Consider the following 20456-nt stretch of genomic DNA (forward strand, 5'->3'; position numbering starts at 1 on the left):
TTACCTGACCCTGCATCTGTTTGCAGAACCTTTGCTCTGTGTCACTATGCTCTACGGTTCCTCCTTATGGCCCGTGTCTTTTAGTGCCCTGCGTCCAGTAGTGATAAAACCACAAAATGATTCTACAATAACACATTCATTTCTGTGTATAAAATCTCTTCAATAATATAAAATAATGACAATAAGAAAAAAAAATCACTCATGAGGCTTCAAAAATTGAGGCATTGGTGAGATACATTTAGCCCACACACACGTAGCTTTTAGTTTTATAGCACTTAGAGTGTTTAAAAAGGCACAATAACAAAAGTGTACAGCAATGGCTACCAACAAAGTTGCCCATATATTAAAAAAGCTGGTTGGTCATTTAACCACAATACAGGGCACTGCCTACCTAGGCCAATTTTCAGCTTTCAGCGCTGTCACACTTTGAATGACGATTGCGCGGTCATGCAATGCTGTACCCAAGTGATCACTTTTTTCACACAAATAGAGCTTTCTTTCGGTGGTAATTATTCATCGCAGGTTTTTTAAATTTTTTTTACTAAAAACAAGACAAAACATTTTGAAAAATAGTTTCTGTTAGTAAATTTAGTAAATAAGTAATTTTTCTCCTTCACTGATGTGCGCTGATGAGGCGGCACTGATGGGCACCTATGAGGTGGCACTGATGAGGAGGCACTTATATGCGGCACTGATGGGCACTGATAGGTGGCACTGATATCTGATAAGTGGCACTGCTGGAACTGACTGATGGCACGGATGGGCACTGATGGGCAGCACAGATGAGCAGGCACTGACGGGAACTGACTTGCATCACTGATGGACATTAATTGGTGTCAATTATGTGCACTGTTTGGTGTCACTGATGGCCACTGCTGTTGCTTTACTGTAATCAGGGCGGTGATGATCAGTGCCCTGATTACTTGTCATGGACTCCCCTTCGAGGAGGAGCCGCTGATCAGCTCTCCTCGCCACACACTTTGACAGTGAGAGGCGGGGAGTGCCGATAAATGGAACTTCCGCATTTACACTGGACCAGCTGTGATTGGACACAGCTGATCACATGGGTAAAGAGACAAAACATTGGCTCTTTACCAAGATCTGAGTCTCCATGCTGCATGCCCCCGTGGGCGTATGGGAGCGGGTGTTTTCGGAGCTCTGTCACATGACATGATGTCATCTCAGAACGAGAGCCGCACCGCTCCACTATCATTTGACGGTGGGCGGGCGGCAAGTGGTTGAAATTAACACAGACATAAAATTTTGCTCTCAACGGGAAAACACATACAAGTAATACCTAGAATTCATGTTATCAGTTTTCAGCAACACCTATATTTGTGAGCAACTACTTTCAAAGATGAAACACACAAAGGGAAAAATTAGAACCAAAATATCCATTGAGCACCTTGAGAATTCATTCAGAATTGATACTACATCAATCAAACCAGATATTGATGTGTTTGTTTACTAAAAACAGTGTCAAATATCAGACTACATTTATGTTGCACTGTTTTACTTTTACAATAAAAATATTTTTTAAAAAAATTTGTTTTATTACATTATCTATATCAGTGACCGTTTAACCTGTGATCTGCCAGATCAAACAGAGCTTTCTTTTGGTGTTATTTTATCACCTCGTCATTTTAAATTTTTTTCGCACAATAAACAAAGTCTGACAATTTAAAAAAAAACATATATTTTTTTACTTTCTGCTATAAAAAATAAATATATATAATAAATATATATATATATATATATATATATATATATATATATATATATATGTCATAAATGTAGGTCAATATGTATTCTGCTATATATTTTTAGTAAAAAAAAATTGCAATAAGCGTATATTAATTGGCTTACGCAAAAGTTATAGCCTCTACAAGCTATGGGATACGTATACATTTTTTTACCTAATAATGGTGGTGAAATAATAACGGGGCTGATATTGTGGCAGACATTTTGACACTTTTTGGGGACCAATGACACTAATACAGGGGTCAGAGTTCAAAATATGCAGTCATTGTACTAATGACACTGACTGGGAAGGGATTAATATCAGGGGTGTTCAAAGGGTTAACTGGGTGCCTAGCCAGTGTTTGTGTACTGTGTGAGGTGCTTTTAGAAGGAGGAGAGATGGAATTTATTCCCTGCTTCGCAGGGACACAAATTCCATCCCTTCTCCCCTGTCAGCATGCATGTGTGACCCCTACTAGCGATGAGCCGAACACCCCCTGGTTCGGTTCGCACCAGAACACCGCGAGAACATGTAGCAATGAAAAAAATGTTTTTAAAAACGATAGTTTTTAAAGGAGCACTGGTTTTACTGAGGCTTGACGTGAAACTATAAAAATGAAAAATTCCTTCATATATCGTGCCTGGGGGGTCCCCTGAATGTGCCTGTAAAGTAGTGCATATCTACGATGTATGTAGCCTGTTGCAGCAATACTGACATTTCTAAAGCAAAAAATGTCATATACAAATATACATACAAAATTTCAAATCAAATGTACTTGTCATACAGGTGCAGAAAAATTGGGCCTTGGTTGTTGGTGGTGCCTGCACATCATAACCAAGCCCTTGCAGTTACTCTTGCTTGGTGCAGGAACGGGACCTGCTGGTAAGAATTCCATACAAATGTGAAATTAAATGTGCTACAGAGGTGCCAAAAATTGTGCTTTTGCTGTTGGTGGTGCCTGAACACCGTAACCAAGCCCTTGCAGTTACTCTTGATGGGTGCAGGAACGGGACCTGCTGGTAAGAATTCCATACAAATTTGAAATTGGATGTGCTTTACAGGTGCCAAAAATTGGGCCTTTGCTGTTGGTGCCTGAACACCATAACCAAGCCCTCGCAGTTACTCTTGCTGGGTGCAAGAACGGGACCTGCTGGTAAGAATACCCTACGAATTTGAAATTGTAAAAAAATTATATAATAGTATATAATCGCAAAATCAAATGAATGAATATATCTCACCCCTTAAGTGTAATGCACATATAACAATAAAATTAATAATTATTATACTCATGCACAAATTAATCAAATCAATCACTGTATAACACCAATCAAAAAATAAATTGCAAATAGAGTAAAGGTATGTTAAATAGCTTAATAGGTAATAAAAAATTAATATAAGTGAATTATATATAAATAGACAGTGATAAATACAATGAGTGACTAGTGCAATAAAGTGCAAAAATTAGAGTCCCAACAGCAATGTTAATGGGCCACAAGGCAGTCCAATAAGCACTATTCAAGGATTTGGAATATCAGAAGGGTCCAATTTGGACTTCTTGCAATATAAACACCTCCACCATACACCTTGACCACCCGGTGAGTCAAACTTCTTACCAGAGATTGTAGACCCTCAGATTATAGGGGGTCAATAGGAGCCTTTGTGCACAAATGCAAGACAGGGTATAGCAAATATCCACTGAGTGCTTCCAGCCAGGAATAAGCCATCCTCCTTTAAAGTCTTAATGCCAGGATGCTGGGCTCATATGCATCACATAAACAAGGAGAGACTCCATGGGGAAGTATATCATATATATATTAAAAGAGTAACACTTACAGTGTAGTAGATTAAGATAGGCGATAGTGACAATCAAACCATTATCTCGGGGAATGCTGCTTCCGCGTTCTGGCACTTGCGTTCCACCCGGAACCCGGAAATTGGGCCTTTGCTGTTGGTGGTGCCTGAACACTGTAACCAAGCCCTTGCAGTTACTCTTGCTGGGTGAAGGAACGGGACCTGCTGGTAAGAATTTCAAACAAATGTGAAATTGCATGTGCTATACAGGTGCCAAAAATTGGGCCTTTGCTGTTGGTGGTGCCTAAACACCATAACCAAGCCCTCGCAGTTACTCTTGTTGGGCGCAGGAATGGGACCTGCTGGTAAGAATTCCATACAAATTTGAAATTGCACGTGCTATACAGGTGCCAAAAATTGGGCCTGTGCTGTTGGTGGTGCCTGTACACCATAACCAAGCCCTCGCAGTTACTCTTGGTGGGTGCAGGAACGGGACCTGCTGGTAAGAATACCATACAAATTTGAAATTGCATGTACTTGTCATACAGGTGCAAAAATATTGGGCCTTTGGTGTTGTTGGTGCCTGAACACTGTAACCCGTCACAGTTAGCAGGGCACAGGGACAGGGCCTGCTGTTAAAAATGACATACAACATTTAAATTGCATGCACCTGTCATACAAGTTCAGGAAAATTAGGCCTTGGGGGTTGGTAGTGACCTAAACCAAAAACATTGTTGGAAGCTAGCAGAATCAAGGTGGAGGAATAGGATAGGTAGCATATGCAGTCTTCAAGGGATGGCAGACCCCTAGAAAATTCAATCAGTTACATCAGCATCAGGGGCTTGATAATCCATGACTGGTTCATTTTGATAAAAGTCAGCTGGTCAACAGAGTCTGTGGACAGACGCACTCTTTTGTCCATCACAAAACCTTCAGTAGCACTGAACGTCCGTTCGGAAAGCATGCTGGAAGCAGGACAAGCCAGTAGCTCCATTGCATTTTGAGCAAGTTCTGTCCAGTGGTCCATCCTCAAGACCCAGTAACCCAGTGGATGCTCAGCTGGAAAGGTCTCCAAGTCGGCTCTTGTGCCTAGATAATCATGCACCATATGATGGAGACGCTGGCCATGGTTGCTTAAACCTAACAGCCATGGGTGCTCCTGAGGACTAAAGAACTGTTTAAAGGCATTGGTCAGCCGGCTGCCTTCTCCACCTCTCCTCCTTTTTAGCTGAACGATGCCTCAGAAACACATCCAGAGAATGTGGACCTCCCAGTGTCTGGAAAGGTGGTACACAGACTTTTCTGGCCTGCCTCAGGAGATCTTGGAAGCCCGGGTATCTGCTCAAGAAACGCTTCACCACCAGATTCAGAACATGTTCCAAGCATGGAACATGTGTCAAGTGTTCCTGTCGGAGGGCGGAGAGAAGGTTGGTGCCATTGCCGCATAGAACCATTCCTGGCTCAAGCTGTCGTGATGTCAACCATCTCTGAGCCTGCCCCTGCAGAGCTGACAGAATCTTTGCACCGGTGTGACTCCTATACCCTAGATATACCAACTGAAGCACAGCACGGCATCTTTTAGCCTAACTGCTTGCGTAGCCCCTTGAAAGCTTAGGGAGCACTGCTGCTTCAGAGGACAATTGAGCAGAAAAGGACATGGAGGAAGAGGGGGAGGAGGAGGTGGTGGAGTAGCCAGATGTGGCAGAACCAGCACCAGCATTTTGGAGGTGTAGTGGCAAAACAAGCTGCAACACCGAACCCAGTCTTGAATCCTTCCCAGCTTCCAGCAGAGTTACCCAGTGCGCCATGAAAGAAATGTAAAGTCCCTGTCCATGCCTTCTGGACCAAGAATCAGCAGTAATGTGCACCTTCCTGCTGACCGCTTTGTCCAACAAGGCCAAAACACTACCTTTTTGCCTCGAGAGAGCCGGAATGGCCTTACACAAAAAGAAATGCCTTTTTGAGACCTGCCACTGTGGTGCAGCACATTCCACAAATTCGCAAAAGGAAGCAGAGTCTACCAGATGAAAAGGCAGCAATTGTAATGTTAGCAATTTGGCCAAGCTAGCATTAAGACGCTGAGCATGTGGATGGCTGGGACAGTATTTCTTTCTACGGTTAAAAAACAGTGGTAGTGAAATTTGACTTCTGCTCAATTCAAGTGGTGGTGTACTGCTAGCAGATTGGGTGCAAGTCTCTATGGCACTCATTGCTATACCATTATCCCTCTCAATGCTGGTATTTGAGAAGGCATGAGGTATAGTAGGGTTAGAGATCACAGATAAGGAGCAAGGTGATGTATGCTTGTTTTGATCTGGTGCCTCTTTCAGGTGCTGTTGCCAATGGACTGCATTGCAGGTCGTCATATGCCTTGTCAAGCATGATGTGCCCAAGCGGCTAGTGTTCTGGCCATGCTTGATCTGCTTTAGACAGATGTTGCAAACAGCAACGCTGCAGTCTACTGCAAATGTGCTGAAAAAAGCCCACACTAATGAACTTTTGTGAGTTTGATTTGGGGGATTTTGCAGCACCCTGCACCTGTGGAGCTCTGTGCTGTGATGCAATAGGTTGGCTACTACTATGACAGCCCCTGGAGCACATCCTGCCTCATTGGAGTTGTGCGTCCTCCTCATCCTCCCTCTCCTCCTCCTCCTACTCCTCTATCCTGTCAGGCACCAAAGTACAGTCAGTGACCTCATCATCCTCTCCCTCCTCGTCACTGGAGAAAACTTGGCAATATGCTTCAGCTGTGGCAACGACTGCTGGTTTCTTGTCCGTCATTGTCACCCCTCTCTCTAGGTTCACGTTTTTCCCTTCATCAACCTTTGAACCAACATCACAGCTTTCAAATTGCTGCGCATCCTCCAGCAGCATGTCACTGACTCTATGATCGAATATCCAAAAACACATGACTCACCAGACAGCAGCAGTCTGGGTCATTATATATATCATCTGAAGAGGCCCCTATCCTACATTTAAATCATTGGATATGGAAAGGTTGGGAGACAAGGATTTCGGGCACTAAATTTTCATAAAATTGCTTTTTATTAAACAAACACTTTAAAAACATCTAGTGATACAAGCAGATGAAAAAAATCTACATTGAACATGAGACCAGAAAACGGTCGACAGTATGAGATATAATCTTGCATGAGGTACTAGACCTTCGTATAGTATGGGAACAGTTGTGTACAGAACAAGTTGTATTATGCATACATCCAATGTGATATACTTCAAAGCAGACAGAGCCTGCCGGCGGACACCTCGATGCTCAGGGTGCCAGTCAGCAGGGTCGGCTGAAGTTTACAGTAAATACATGGTATACATTACTCATGACAGTTTGCTCAACATGTTTCGCCTTCTCGGTGAAAGCTTCGTCTGGAGCTTAATAATTGTTTTGTCTGTGTAGAAACATAAGTAATTTTAAGGAGACAGAATGTATTATTTACTACATATTCCATAAATGAGAATAATGCATTTTATATGTGATATACAATGTCAATGTAAAAGAAAAGGCATTTAACACATATGATATTACTGTTCTAGCCATCAGGGGGGGGGGCCCGGTGGGGAGGCAAGAGGACAGCCATTGGGACACATGTGGGGACACACACCGTATGAAATAGATAACACTATTTTTTAGGCATCAGTATATATAAATGATAGAGAAAACATATCTGTATAGGATATGAACATACCTGTACAGTGTATATTCTGAACTTTTTTGGTACTGTAACGAGGAGGACTAAAAGACGGTCACTGAGCTCATAAATGGGGGAGCCGATGTTCACAAGGAGTATAAATACAAACGCTCCTGTGTGTTTGTATCTGGGTTGGATATAGAAAGTGCGCTAGTTATAATATGTCAAACCATTATCGGTAGAAAATAGCCACACCCGGTGCATGTTGATACACAGATAGGTGAGGATAGAGTTGTTTGTATATAAAAAAGAAGGAAGAAACCCATTGAAGAAAGATGCATGGACATATACCAATCACGGGGAGGGAGCTTCTACTTTATGTCATCATATACCGCAGTAATTAGAGGTTTTTATGAGAAGAGTTCCAAAAGAGTAATTGCCTAGGTATAAGCCGCTTGTATGGTCCTAGATCTCCATACAAGCAAAAACATAGGATACTTGATTCCCTCATGTGAGGTACAACATTATTCGGCCTTGAGTGTATAATGGATTAGAAAGATTGCTTTTAGTACCGCATTTCTCTCAATGAGCCCAGCGGTGGTAGTCCATGCATGTTTCAAGATAGTTTAAAAATCACCAATAGTTACATGCGAGTGTATTGGGGGCTTTCTAATAATTAAACATGCTCACCGATCCTGCAGAATACTTTGTTAAGATAGGGATAAATTAGACCTGCCTTGTAAGTGGCAGACACTATTGAATTGAGAAAGGATTAAAGACAAAGTTGTAAGTAAAATGGTGTACATAATCCAAGAGATAGCAAAGATATAAGTTTGTCGGCTTACCCTGTTGAGCCAAATTCCGTCATAGATGTCCTCCCCGGATGGGGAACCGCCGCCATACTCGGACGCTTGTATGGCGCCCTTTTATGGCGTGGGTCCCGGGCGGTTCGTCAGAACGACGTCGCCACCCCGGCCACACCCCCCGGATATGACGATGCGGCGTAGGCGGAAGTGACTCCGCTGCGGCCACTCGTAGAGCTCCGAGAGGGTAGGTCAGACTCTCAGAGCTGACAGGCTCCAGAAAGTCTGATCTGGTGCCACAGGAAACGATGCTCCTGGGAGCGGAAGTCCACTGTGGCTTACCAGGCCGCACATATATCACCGGATTGGCTAAAAACTCTAGCGTCCCACAGCGCCCCCGGAGGTTACTAGCATGGCACACTTAGATACAAAGCATCTGCAAACACATGATAACAGAAATACATTGATCTGAATAATAATTACAAAAAAAAAAAAAATATATACATCAATAGTTAACAAAGAGTGATAAGAACCAGAAGAACCAAGAATATAATAATGTATTATATTCTAAAAAAAGAGAAAAAGGATAAACAGAAATGGGGAGAATATGTTAATAAGGGAAAAAAAAGGAAAATAATAGTAATGGTGTATCTAGCACCCAGGCAATTTGGTGCTTAAAAAATGGAAGGACTAGAGCCGTTAGGCCCAAAAATTGAAGACACTACCCTCAGTAGCTTTTGAACATATGAAGAGCTGAGTTTGGACATTATGATTCTCCAGAACACAATCCCATAAATATCGAAGAGGCATAGAGTCAGCACATGGACATTCATTGGGTTTCATATGATGCGATATTGATTCTTCTAATGATTAGTAAAGGACAATTAGGGGTAAAAGACACGAAGGGAGGGGGGGGGGTGGAAAAGGAAACAGGGGGTGGAAAGATGATCACGCCAAGCAAGCCGACACCCGTCCTAACCTCCACAGATAACAAACAGTAACGAAGGCGGAAAAAAGTTTTATCTTAAATCATTAAGAAATGCATGATTTATAAAAATGATTTATAAGATTGGGTTTCATTCAAACCCGGTCTAACGGTGGCATTGAGACGTTCGATCCAGATGGTTTCCCTCTGGAGAATTCTTTTGTCCCAGTTGCCCCCTCGTGGGTCCTGGGGGATCACATCCAGGACATAAAAGCGTGCTTTTTTTGGGTTGAATCTGTGGTAGAGGTCTAGGTGCCTGCTCACGGGCGTGACCATCTTTCCTCCCTCTGATATGTATATATGGTCATTTATCCTCTGACGGAGCTCTCTAATTGTTTTCCCAACATAGAACATGCCACATGTACAGTGCATGAGATACACCAATCCACGAGTGTCACAGTTGGCGCGAAAGGTAGGGGAAAAATCTTCCCCATTGGGTAGAACAAAATGGGAACCCTCCTTAACCCATGGACACATGGCACAACCACGGCATCTATACGTACCCCTATTAGTTGTTTTGGAATTTTTTATGGGTTGGTAGTGGCTAGCTGTTAATTGATCTCGTAATGATCTAGTACGTTTAAATACAATTTGTGGGTATGGCCCCACATATTTGCTCGTGATTGGATCATGGATGAGTAAATGCCAGTGTCGTTCAAGGATGGTTCGGAGTACATTCTGGTGGCTTGAAAACTTAGTTATGAGTTTCACCGTGGGTTGTGTATCTCGGTCTTTAACTCTAAAAATCAGACTATTCCGATCTTGTGAGAAAGCTCTATTATATGCTGTACGTAAAAGGCGTTTACTGTAGCCACGGGCTTTTAAGCGTTCACGTAGTGAGTTGGCTTGGATTTTGAAATCTCTATCAGTTGTGCAGTTACGCCGAAGGCGTGCGTATTGGGCATAGGGAATACTGCGTATTAGTGCCGCTGGATGGGCACTTGACGCATGCAATATTACATTACCAGATGTTGGTTTGCGGTAAAGGTTCGTAGTCAGTTGGCCATTTTCATGCTTCAATACCGTTAGATCAAGGAAATTAACTTTTGAAACGTCTACAGTACATGTGAATTTTAGATTGAAATTATTAATGTTTAACGCCTGAACAAAATCATCAAATAACTGTCTAGAGCCTGTCCAAACTACAAACACATCGTCTATGTAACGATACCAAACCGCCACATGTGTAAAAAACTTTGATAGAGTCTCATCTGATGTAATGTGTCGTTCCCACCCCCCCAGGTACAAGTTGGCGTAGGCCGGGGCACAACAGGTGCCCATGGCCACGCCTTGCACCTGGAGGTAGTGGGACCCATTAAAAGTAAACCAGTTGTGCTGCAGGATGAACAGGAGTAATTTCAAAAGGAATTCACAGAAAGGCCATGTATGGTGGTTCTGTTCATAGAGGAAGGTACGTACTATCCCGACGCCCTGCTCGTGAGGGATGCTCGAGTAGAGAGCCTCTACATCCAAAGTCACGAGCAAGGCGTCGGGAGGAACGACCATATCCTCAATCATTTTTAGAAATTCAAGTGTATCCTTGACATAGGATGGTAAACGAACAACATGGGGTAATAAAAAGAAGTCTATCAGACGGCTAGCATTTTCTGTTAAGCTTCCAATGCCTGATATAATAGGCCTTCCTGGGGGCGTTGTCAAGTTTTTATGAGTTTTAGGGAGGGAATAAAATGTAGCTTGTCTAGGGAACTTATTGTTCAGATAGTCGTAACAATCCTTATCAATTAAAGCTGATTGGTAGGCACATCCAATTATGTCCAAGTATTGAGCCTGATATCTCTTCGTAGCTAACAGGGAAATCTTTTTGTACCAGTTCTTATTTGTAAGAATATCTGTACACATTTTTTCATACCCCACCCGGGTCATTAGTACTAAGTTACCACCCTTGTCCGAGGGCTTGATAACAAGGTCCGTGTGGTTTTTCAATCTATTTATTGTTTGTATTTGTTGCTTGGATAAGTTGTTTTGTGTAGATGGAAGTTCACAGTTTTTTATTTCTCCTATAACCGATGTTAGGAAGGCCCAAATATTTGGATTTATGGTTAAATCTGGAAAACTATTTGATTTAGGTTTAAAGGGAATTTGTCTCTCGTTATGAGAGGTGCTAGGTGGAGGTTGGCTGGAGGATTGGGATTCCGAGGGATCCCCTTCCTCCAGTAGCAGGATTAGGTCTCGTAGAGCACGGAATTCTTGCATTGTGTAATTTTTTATTTTTTCAGAGATTTCTTTATCTTGTGCAGTTCGTTTACGTTCAGGATCATAAATATGTTTGTACGTTAGGTTCCTAGCAAACATATAAATGTCTTTTATTGTGTCATATTTGTCCAACGAAGCTAATGGACAGAAGGTAAGGCCCAGTTCTAACACTTCCACCTCTTGTGAGGATAGTTGATAGGGAGTGAGGTTAATGATAGAAAATTTTAAGTGGGTAGATTGAGTGTCGTGTTCAATTGAAAATTTGAGGTTTGTGCCTGTGATGCTGAAAAGTGAGAATCCAAGGTCGTTTGTCTTTGTGTACCTACATAAGGTGTGGTGGTTGATAGTGTACTGGTCAGCGGGGCAAGCGAATTTGCTCCTAGGGATGAAGTGTGAGGGTTGGGTGGTCCAACAGGTGAAGGAGTGATGGGGTTAGTAGTGGATGGCTCTAGCATTTGTATAGCTTGGAGGGCCAAACCACCAAGATAAGGATCTTGGGTGTCCAGGGCCTCATGTGTTGTGATATTGTTTAGTTTAGATGTGGGTCCAACAGGACCAGATCCAGATATGGGGGGCTGGAACTTGGACCCTTCATCCGGTCGTTTTTTAGAGCGTGGTGTGTACGTGCCATTTTCTTGTGGACCACGCTTTCGTGTGGTTGGGTCAGTTTTGGGTCTTGTATCCTGATTAGATCTTGCCGATACCTTAGATCGGTCAGATTGCATGGAGATTGAAGATGAATCCGATTCCCAATCGGTTTCTTTATGTCCTGAATTAGATGGATGGCCACGAGGGCCACGTGGATAGCGAGATCGTCTAGGACCATTAGGTCCTGGCCATCGATACGCATATCCTTCCGTGAATGCCATTTTGTCTTTAAGAAATTTAGTTTGTTTTTTACATATAATCTCTTTATTTAATTTGATTCCATAGTCCTTTACCTCTTTCCACCTAGATTCATACTGTGTATGTTTTTTTAAGCCTTCATGTTTAGTATATAAGGAGGAAAGTTCTGCATCTAAAGTGGCCAAGTCAAGTCTATACTGGGACACCAAGAGCTGACATAGGTCTGTACTGCATTTTGTTAGGATGCGTTCCCAAAGTGTCTTAAATTCATTTGATACATTGTCAAATGACGGGAAAAGATGGATGCGTAAGCCCATAGGGCATACATTCGCTTGAATATATTTTATAAAGAATTCAATGTGCCAGTATAGGTTTGACTTTCTTTTGATTAATTTTTTGACTGTGCCTATATATTGATTTAGGCTAATATCATCTTTGGCTGGGATATTGCATGAGGACTCGATCTCACTCATGAGGCCCGTCCAAGCATTACCCACAAACTCCATGATATCCTAGATATTGTCTCTTATCCAATTTGCACATCGATTGCCTATAGCCCGTATATTTATATATTTGGTGTTACCAAACACATCAAAGAAGAGGGGGAAAAGAAGGGGACAGAGGAAAACACAACAAAAGGGGAAAACCAACCAAGAACCCAATAAACGACTTTCAATAAGAGAGGGCCAATGACCCAAAAGGGGATAATTAATTGAAAAATGTTGTTGCGAGGGGTGTCTTCAATCCTTCCATATCATGATAATTTACTTATATAAGCATATATCAAGTTAATATTAGTTAATTATTCCATTATAATATTGCTGCTTGCCATTATCCCAAATGGCTGGTGCTTCCACCTTAATGTCGAAATTTCCAAAAACACATGACTCACCAGACAGCAGCAGTCTGGGTCATTATATATATCATCTGAAGAGGCCCCTATCCTACATTTAAATCATTGGATATGGAAAGGTTGGGAGACAAGGATTTCGGGCACTAAATTTTCATAAAATTGCTTTTTATTAAACAAACACTTTAAAAACATCTAGTGATACAAGCAGATGAAAAAAATCTACATTGAACATGAGACCAGAAAACGGTCGACAGTATGAGATATAATCTTGCATGAGGTACTAGACCTTCGTATAGTATGGGAACAGTTGTGTACAGAACAAGTTGTATAATGCATACATCCAATGTGATATACTTCAAAGCAGACAGAGCCTGCCGGCGGACACCTCGATGCTCAGGGTGCCAGTCAGCAGGGTCGGCTGAAGTTTACAGTAAATACATGGTATACATTACTCATGACAGTTTGCTCAACATGTTTCGCCTTCTCGGTGAAAGCTTCGTCTGGAGCTTAATAATTGTTTTGTCTGTGTAGAAACATAAGTAATTTTAAGGAGACAGAATGTATTATTTACTACATATTCCATAAATGAGAATAATGCATTTTATATGTGATATACAATGTCAATGTAAAAGAAAAGGCATTTAACACATATGATATTACTGTTCTAGCCATCAGGGGGGGGGGCCCGGTGGGGAGGCAAGAGGACAGCCATTGGGACACATGTGGGGACACACACCGTATGAAATAGATAACACTATTTTTTAGGCATCAGTATATATAAATGATAGAGAAAACATATCTGTATAGGATATGAACATACCTGTACAGTGTATATTCTGAACTTTTTTGGTACTGTAACGAGGAGGACTAAAAGACGGTCACTGAGCTCATAAATGGGGGAGCCGATGTTCACAAGGAGTATAAATACAAACGCTCCTGTGTGTTTGTATCTGGGTTGGATATAGAAAGTGCGCTAGTTATAATATGTCAAACCATTATCGGTAGAAAATAGCCACACCCGGTGCATGTTGATACACAGATAGGTGAGGATAGAGTTGTTTGTATATAAAAAAGAAGGAAGAAACCCATTGAAGAAAGATGCATGGACATATACCAATCACGGGGAGGGAGCTTCTACTTTATGTCATCATATACCGCAGTAATTAGAGGTTTTTATGAGAAGAGTTCCAAAAGAGTAATTGCCTAGGTATAAGCCGCTTGTATGGTCCTAGATCTCCATACAAGCAAAAACATAGGATACTTGATTCCCTCATGTGAGGTACAACATTATTCGGCCTTGAGTGTATAATGGATTAGAAAGATTGCTTTTAGTACCGCATTTCTCTCAATGAGCCCAGCGGTGGTAGTCCATGCATGTTTCAAGATAGTTTAAAAATCACCAATAGTTACATGCGAGTGTATTGGGGGCTTTCTAATAATTAAACATGCTCACCGATCCTGCAGAATACTTTGTTAAGATAGGGATAAATTAGACCTGCCTTGTAAGTGGCAGACACTATTGAATTGAGAAAGGATTAAAGACAAAGTTGTAAGTAAAATGGTGTGCATAATCCAAGAGATAGCAAAGATATAAGTTTGTCGGCTTACCCTGTTGAGCCAAATTCCGTCATAGATGTCCTCCCCGGATGGGGAACCGCCGCCATACTCGGACGCTTGTATGGCGCCCTTTTATGGCGTGGGTCCCGGGCGGTTCGTCAGAATGACGTCGCCACCCCGGCCACACCCCCCCGGATATGACGATGCGGCGTAGGCGGAAGCGACTCCGCTGCGGCCACTCGTAGAGCTCCGAGAGGGTAGGTCAGACTCTCAGAGCTGACAGGCTCCAGAAAGTCTGATCTGGTGCCACAGGAAGCGATGCTCCTGGGAGCGGAAGTCCACTGTGGCTTACCAGGCCGCACATATATCACCGAATTGGCTAAAAACTCTAGCGTCCCACAGCGCCCCCGGAGGTTACTAGCATGGCACACTTAGATACAAAGCATCTGCAAACACATGATAACAGAAATACATTGATCTGAATAATAATTACAAAAAAAAAAAAAAAAATATATACATCAATAGTTAACAAAGAGTGATAAGAACAAGAAGAACCAAGAATATAATAATGTATTATATTCTAAAAAAAGAGAAAAAGGATAAACAGAAATGGGGAGAATATGTTAATAAGGGAAAAAAAAGGAAAATAATAGTAATGGTGTATCTAGCACCCAGGCAATTTGGTGCTTAAAAAATGGAAGGACTAGAGCCGTTAGGCCCAAAAATTGAAGACACTACCCTCAGTAGCTTTTGAACATATGAAGAGCTGAGTTTGGACATTATGATTCTCCAGAACACAATCCCATAAATATCGAAGAGGCATAGAGTCAGCACATGGACATTCATTGGGTTTCATATGATGCGATATTGATTCTTCTAATGATTAGTAAAGGACAATTAGGGGTAAAAGACACGAAGGGAGGGGGGGGGGTGGAAAAGGAAACAGGGGGTGGAAAGATGATCACGCCAAGCAAGCCGACACCCGTCCTAACCTCCACAGATAACAAACAGTAACGAAGGCGGAAAAAAGTTTTATCTTAAATCATTAAGAAATGCATGATTTATAAAAATGATTTATAAGATTGGGTTTCATTCAAACCCGGTCTAACGGTGGCATTGAGACGTTCAATCCAGATGGTTTCCCTCTGGAGAATTCCAGAGGGAGAAATACACCTATCTGTGTATCAACATGCACCGGGTGTGGCTATTTTCTACCGATAATGGTTTGACATATTATAACTAGCGCACTTTCTATATCCAACCCAGATACAAACACACAGGAGCGTTTGTATTTATACTCCTTGTGAACATCGGCTCCCCCATTTATGAGCTCAGTGACCGTCTTTTAGTCCTCCTCGTTACAGTACCAAAAAAGTTCAGAATATACACTGTACAGGTATGTTCATATCCTATACAGATATGTTTTCTCTATCATTTATATATACTGATGCCTAAAAAATAGTGTTATCTATTTCATACGGTGTGTGTCCCCACATGTGTCCCAATGGCTGTCCTCTTGCCTCCCCACCGGGCCCCCCCCCCTGATGGCTAGAACAGTAATATCATATGTGTTAAATGCCTTTTCTTTTACATTGACATTGTATATCACATATAAAATGCATTATTCTCATTTATGGAATATGTAGTAAATAATACATTCTGTCTCCTTAAAATTACTTATGTTTCTACACAGACAAAACAATTATTAAGCTCCAGACGAAGCTTTCACCGAGAAGGCGAAACATGTTGAGCAAACTGTCATGAGTAATGTATACCATGTATTTACTGTAAACTTCAGCCGACCCTGCTGACTGGCACCCTGAGCATCGAGGTGTCCGCCGGCAGGCTCTGTCTGCTTTGAAGTATATCACATTGGATGTATGCATAATACAACTTGTTCTGTACACAACTGTTCCCATACTATACGAAGGTCTAGTACCTCATGCAAGATTATATCTCATACTGTCGACCGTTTTCTGGTCTCATGTTCAATGTAGATTTTTTTCATCTGCTTGTATCACTAGATGTTTTTAAAGTGTTTGTTTAATAAAAAGCAATTTTATGAAAATTTAGTGCCCGAAATCCTTGTCTCCCAACCTTTCCATATTCTATGATCGAATAGTTCAGGTGACTTCTCCGTGCATGATGTTGGGGCAACAGAAGGAGTAGCTGAAGACTGTGACCACCACTTTTCACAATGGACACAGAGGCCGCTTGCTCTGTTTTTGTGGCCTGTGAGCGTCGGCCTCTCCTTGTCAGCCTTTCGGACATGTTGATACAGATCAATATAGGGTATTCACAACTGACCAATAGATACTCAATGACCTGATATGATGTAATCAATAGCCCTATAGATGAGATGTGCTGCTTATAGGATGTACGCAAGTGACCGATTAACAATACTCTCACTGATATAATATAATCTATACCCCTATAGATGAGCTGCGCTGCTTATAGGATGTATGCAAGTGACCGATTAACAATACTCTCACTGATATGATGTAATCAATAGCCCTATAGATGAGCTGTGCTGCTTATAGGATGTACACTAGTGACGATTAACAATACTCTCACTGATATGACGTAATCTATTGCCCTATAGATGAGCTTTGCCACTTATAGGAAGTACGCAAGTGACCGATTAACAATACTCTCACTGATATGATGTAATCAATAGCCCTATAGATGAGATGTGCTGCTTATAGGATGTACACAAGTGACCGATTAACAATACTCTCACTGATATGATGTAATCAATAGCCCTATAGATGAGCTGTGCTGCTTATAGGATGTACGCAAGTGACCGATTAACAATACTCTCACTGATATGATGTAATCTATAGCCCTATAGATGAGCTTTGCTGCTTATAGGATGTACGCAAGTGACCGATTAACAATACTCTCACTGATATGATGTAATCAATAGCCCTATAGATGAGCTATGCTGCTTATAGGATGTACGCTAGTGATGATTAACAATACTCTCACTGATATGACGTAATCTATAGCCCTATAGATGAGCTTTGCCACTTATAGGAAGTACGCAAGTGACCGATTAACAATACTCTCACTGATATGACGTAATCGATAGCCCTATAGATTAGCTGTGCTGCTTATAGGATGTACGCAAGTGACCGATTAACAATACTCTCACTGATATGATGTAATCTTTAGCCCTATAGATGAGCTTTGCCGCTTATAGGAAGTACGAAAGTGACCGATTAACAATACTCTCACTGATATGACGTAATCTATTGCCCTATAGATGAGCTTTGCCACTTATAGGAAGTACGCAAGTGACCGATTAACAATACTCTCACTGATATGATGTAATCAATAGCCCTATAGATGAGATGTGCTGCTTATAGGATGTACACAAGTGACCGATTAACAATACTCTCACTGATATGATGTAATCAATAGCCCTATAGATGAGCTGTGCTGCTTATAGGATGTACGCAAGTGACCGATTAACAATACTCTCACTGATATGATGTAATCAATAGCCCTATAGATGAGCTATGCTGCTTATAGGATGTACGCTAGTGATGATTAACAATACTCTCACTGATATGACGTAATCTATAGCCCTATAGATGAGCCTTGCCACTTATAGGAAGTACGCAAGTGACCGATTAACAATACTCTCACTGATATGACGTAATCGATAGCCCTATAGATGAGATGTGCTGCTTATAGGATGTACACAAGTGACCGATTAACAATACTCTCACTGATATGATGTAATCTTTAGCCCTATAGATGAGCTTTGCCGCTTATAGGAAGTACGAAAGTGACCGATTAACAATACTCTCACTGATATGATGTAATCAATAGCCCTATAGATGAGCTGTGCTGCTTATAGGATGTACGCAAGTGACCGATTAACAATACTCTCACTGATATGATGTAATCAATAGCCCTATAGATGAGCTATGCTGCTTATAGGATGTACGCTAGTGATGATTAACAATACTCTCACTGATATGACGTAATCTATAGCCCTATAGATGAGCTTTGCCACTTATAGGAAGTACGCAAGTGACCGATTAACAATACTCTCACTGATATGACGTAATCGATAGCCCTATAGATTAGCTCTGCTGCTTATAGGATGTACGCAAGTGACCGATTAACAATACTCTCACTGATATGATGTAATCTTTAGCCCTATAGATGAGCTTTGCCGCTTATAGGAAGTACGAAAGTGACCGATTAACAATACTCTCACTGATATGATGTAATCAATAGCCCTATAGATGAGATGTGCTGCTTATAGGATGTACGCAAGTGACCGATTAACAATACTCTCACTGATATGATGTAATCAAAGCCCTATAGATGAGCTGTGCTGCTTATTGGATGTACGCAAGTGACCGATTAACAATACTCTCACTGATATGATGTAATCAATAGCCCTATAGATGAGCTATGCTGCTTATAGGATGTACGCTAGTGATGATTAACAATACTCTCACTGATATGACGTAATCTATAGCCCTATAGATGAGCCTTGCCACTTATAGGAAGTACGCAAGTGACCGATTAACAATACTCTCACTGATATGACGTAATCGATAGCCCTATAGATGAGATGTGCTGCTTATAGGATGTACACAAGTGACCGATTAACAATACTCTCACTGATATGATGTAATCTTTAGCCCTATAGATGAGCTTTGCCGCTTATAGGAAGTACGAAAGTGACCGATTAACAATACTCTCACTGATATGATGTAATCAATAGCCCTATAGATGAGCTGTGCTGCTTATAGGATGTACGCAAGTGACCGATTAACAATACTCTCACTGATATGATGTAATCAATAGCCCTATAGATGAGCTATGCTGCTTATAGGATGTACGCTAGTGATGATTAACAATACTCTCACTGATATGACGTAATCTATAGCCCTATAGATGAGCTTTGCCACTTATAGGAAGTACGCAAGTGACCGATTAACAATACTCTCACTGATATGACGTAATCGATAGCCCTATAGATTAGCTCTGCTGCTTATAGGATGTACGCAAGTGACCGATTAACAATACTCTCACTGATATGATGTAATCTTTAGCCCTATAGATGAGCTTTGCCGCTTATAGGAAGTACGAAAGTGACCGATTAACAATACTCTCACTGATATGATGTAATCAATAGCCCTATAGATGAGATGTGCTGCTTATAGGATGTACGCAAGTGACCGATTAACAATACTCTCACTGATATGATGTAATCAATAGCCCTATAGATGAGCTGTGCTGCTTATTGGATGTACACAAGTGTCCGATTAACAATACTCTCACTGGTATGATGTAATCAATAGCCCTATCGATGAGCTGTGCTGCTAATAGGATGTACGCAAGAGACTGATTAACAATACTCTAACTGATATGATGTAATCAATAGCCCTATAGATGAGCTGTGCTGCTTATAGGATGTACGCAAGTGATCACTTAACCACTTGCCGACTGCCTAACGCCGATCTACGTGGGCAGTCAGCCCCTCACAGGCAAAGTGACGTAGGGCTACGTCACTAGCTTGTGAGGGTCTAGGGAGCGAGCGCGCGCCGCCGGAGGCGCGCTCCCGCTCCCGCGTGGTCACGGACCCCCCCGCGCGTGTGACCAGCGGACCCGATGTCCGCCGGTCACTCGGCGATCGGCGGGGGAGAGGGAGAATGTCAGGCAGCTTGTGTAAACAAGCCACCTGTCATTCTCCTCGCTGTAAATACACTGATCACACGGATCTAGTATGTAGATCCGTTGATCAGTGTCCTTACAGCTCAAGCCACAGCCAATCACAGTAGAAAGCACGCCCCTAGGGATACACAAAGCCCCTCCCTCCCAAATAAAGTTAACCCCTTCACTACCAGTGTATTTTTACAGTAACAGTGCATATATATAGCACTGATTACTGTAGAAATGTCACTGGTAACCCCAAAAGTGTCACAAATGTCAGTCAAGGGTCCGATCTGTCCGCCCCAATGTCGCAGTACCGCAAAAAAAAAATCGCAGATCGCCGCCA

At 41.8% G+C, this 20456-nt stretch overlaps 1 protein-coding gene across 1 annotated transcript in view; it reads left to right on the forward strand.

Annotated features, from left to right (window-relative positions):
- Positions 1–20456, forward strand: part of LOC309549693 (sulfotransferase 6B1-like) — a 607359-nt gene that overhangs the window by 228722 nt on the left and 358181 nt on the right. The gene's annotated exons all lie outside the window — the stretch shown is intronic.

Source organism: Pelophylax lessonae, assembly GCF_965119305.1.
Source record: "Pelophylax lessonae genome assembly, chromosome: 3".
NCBI lineage: Eukaryota > Metazoa > Chordata > Amphibia > Anura > Ranidae > Pelophylax > Pelophylax lessonae.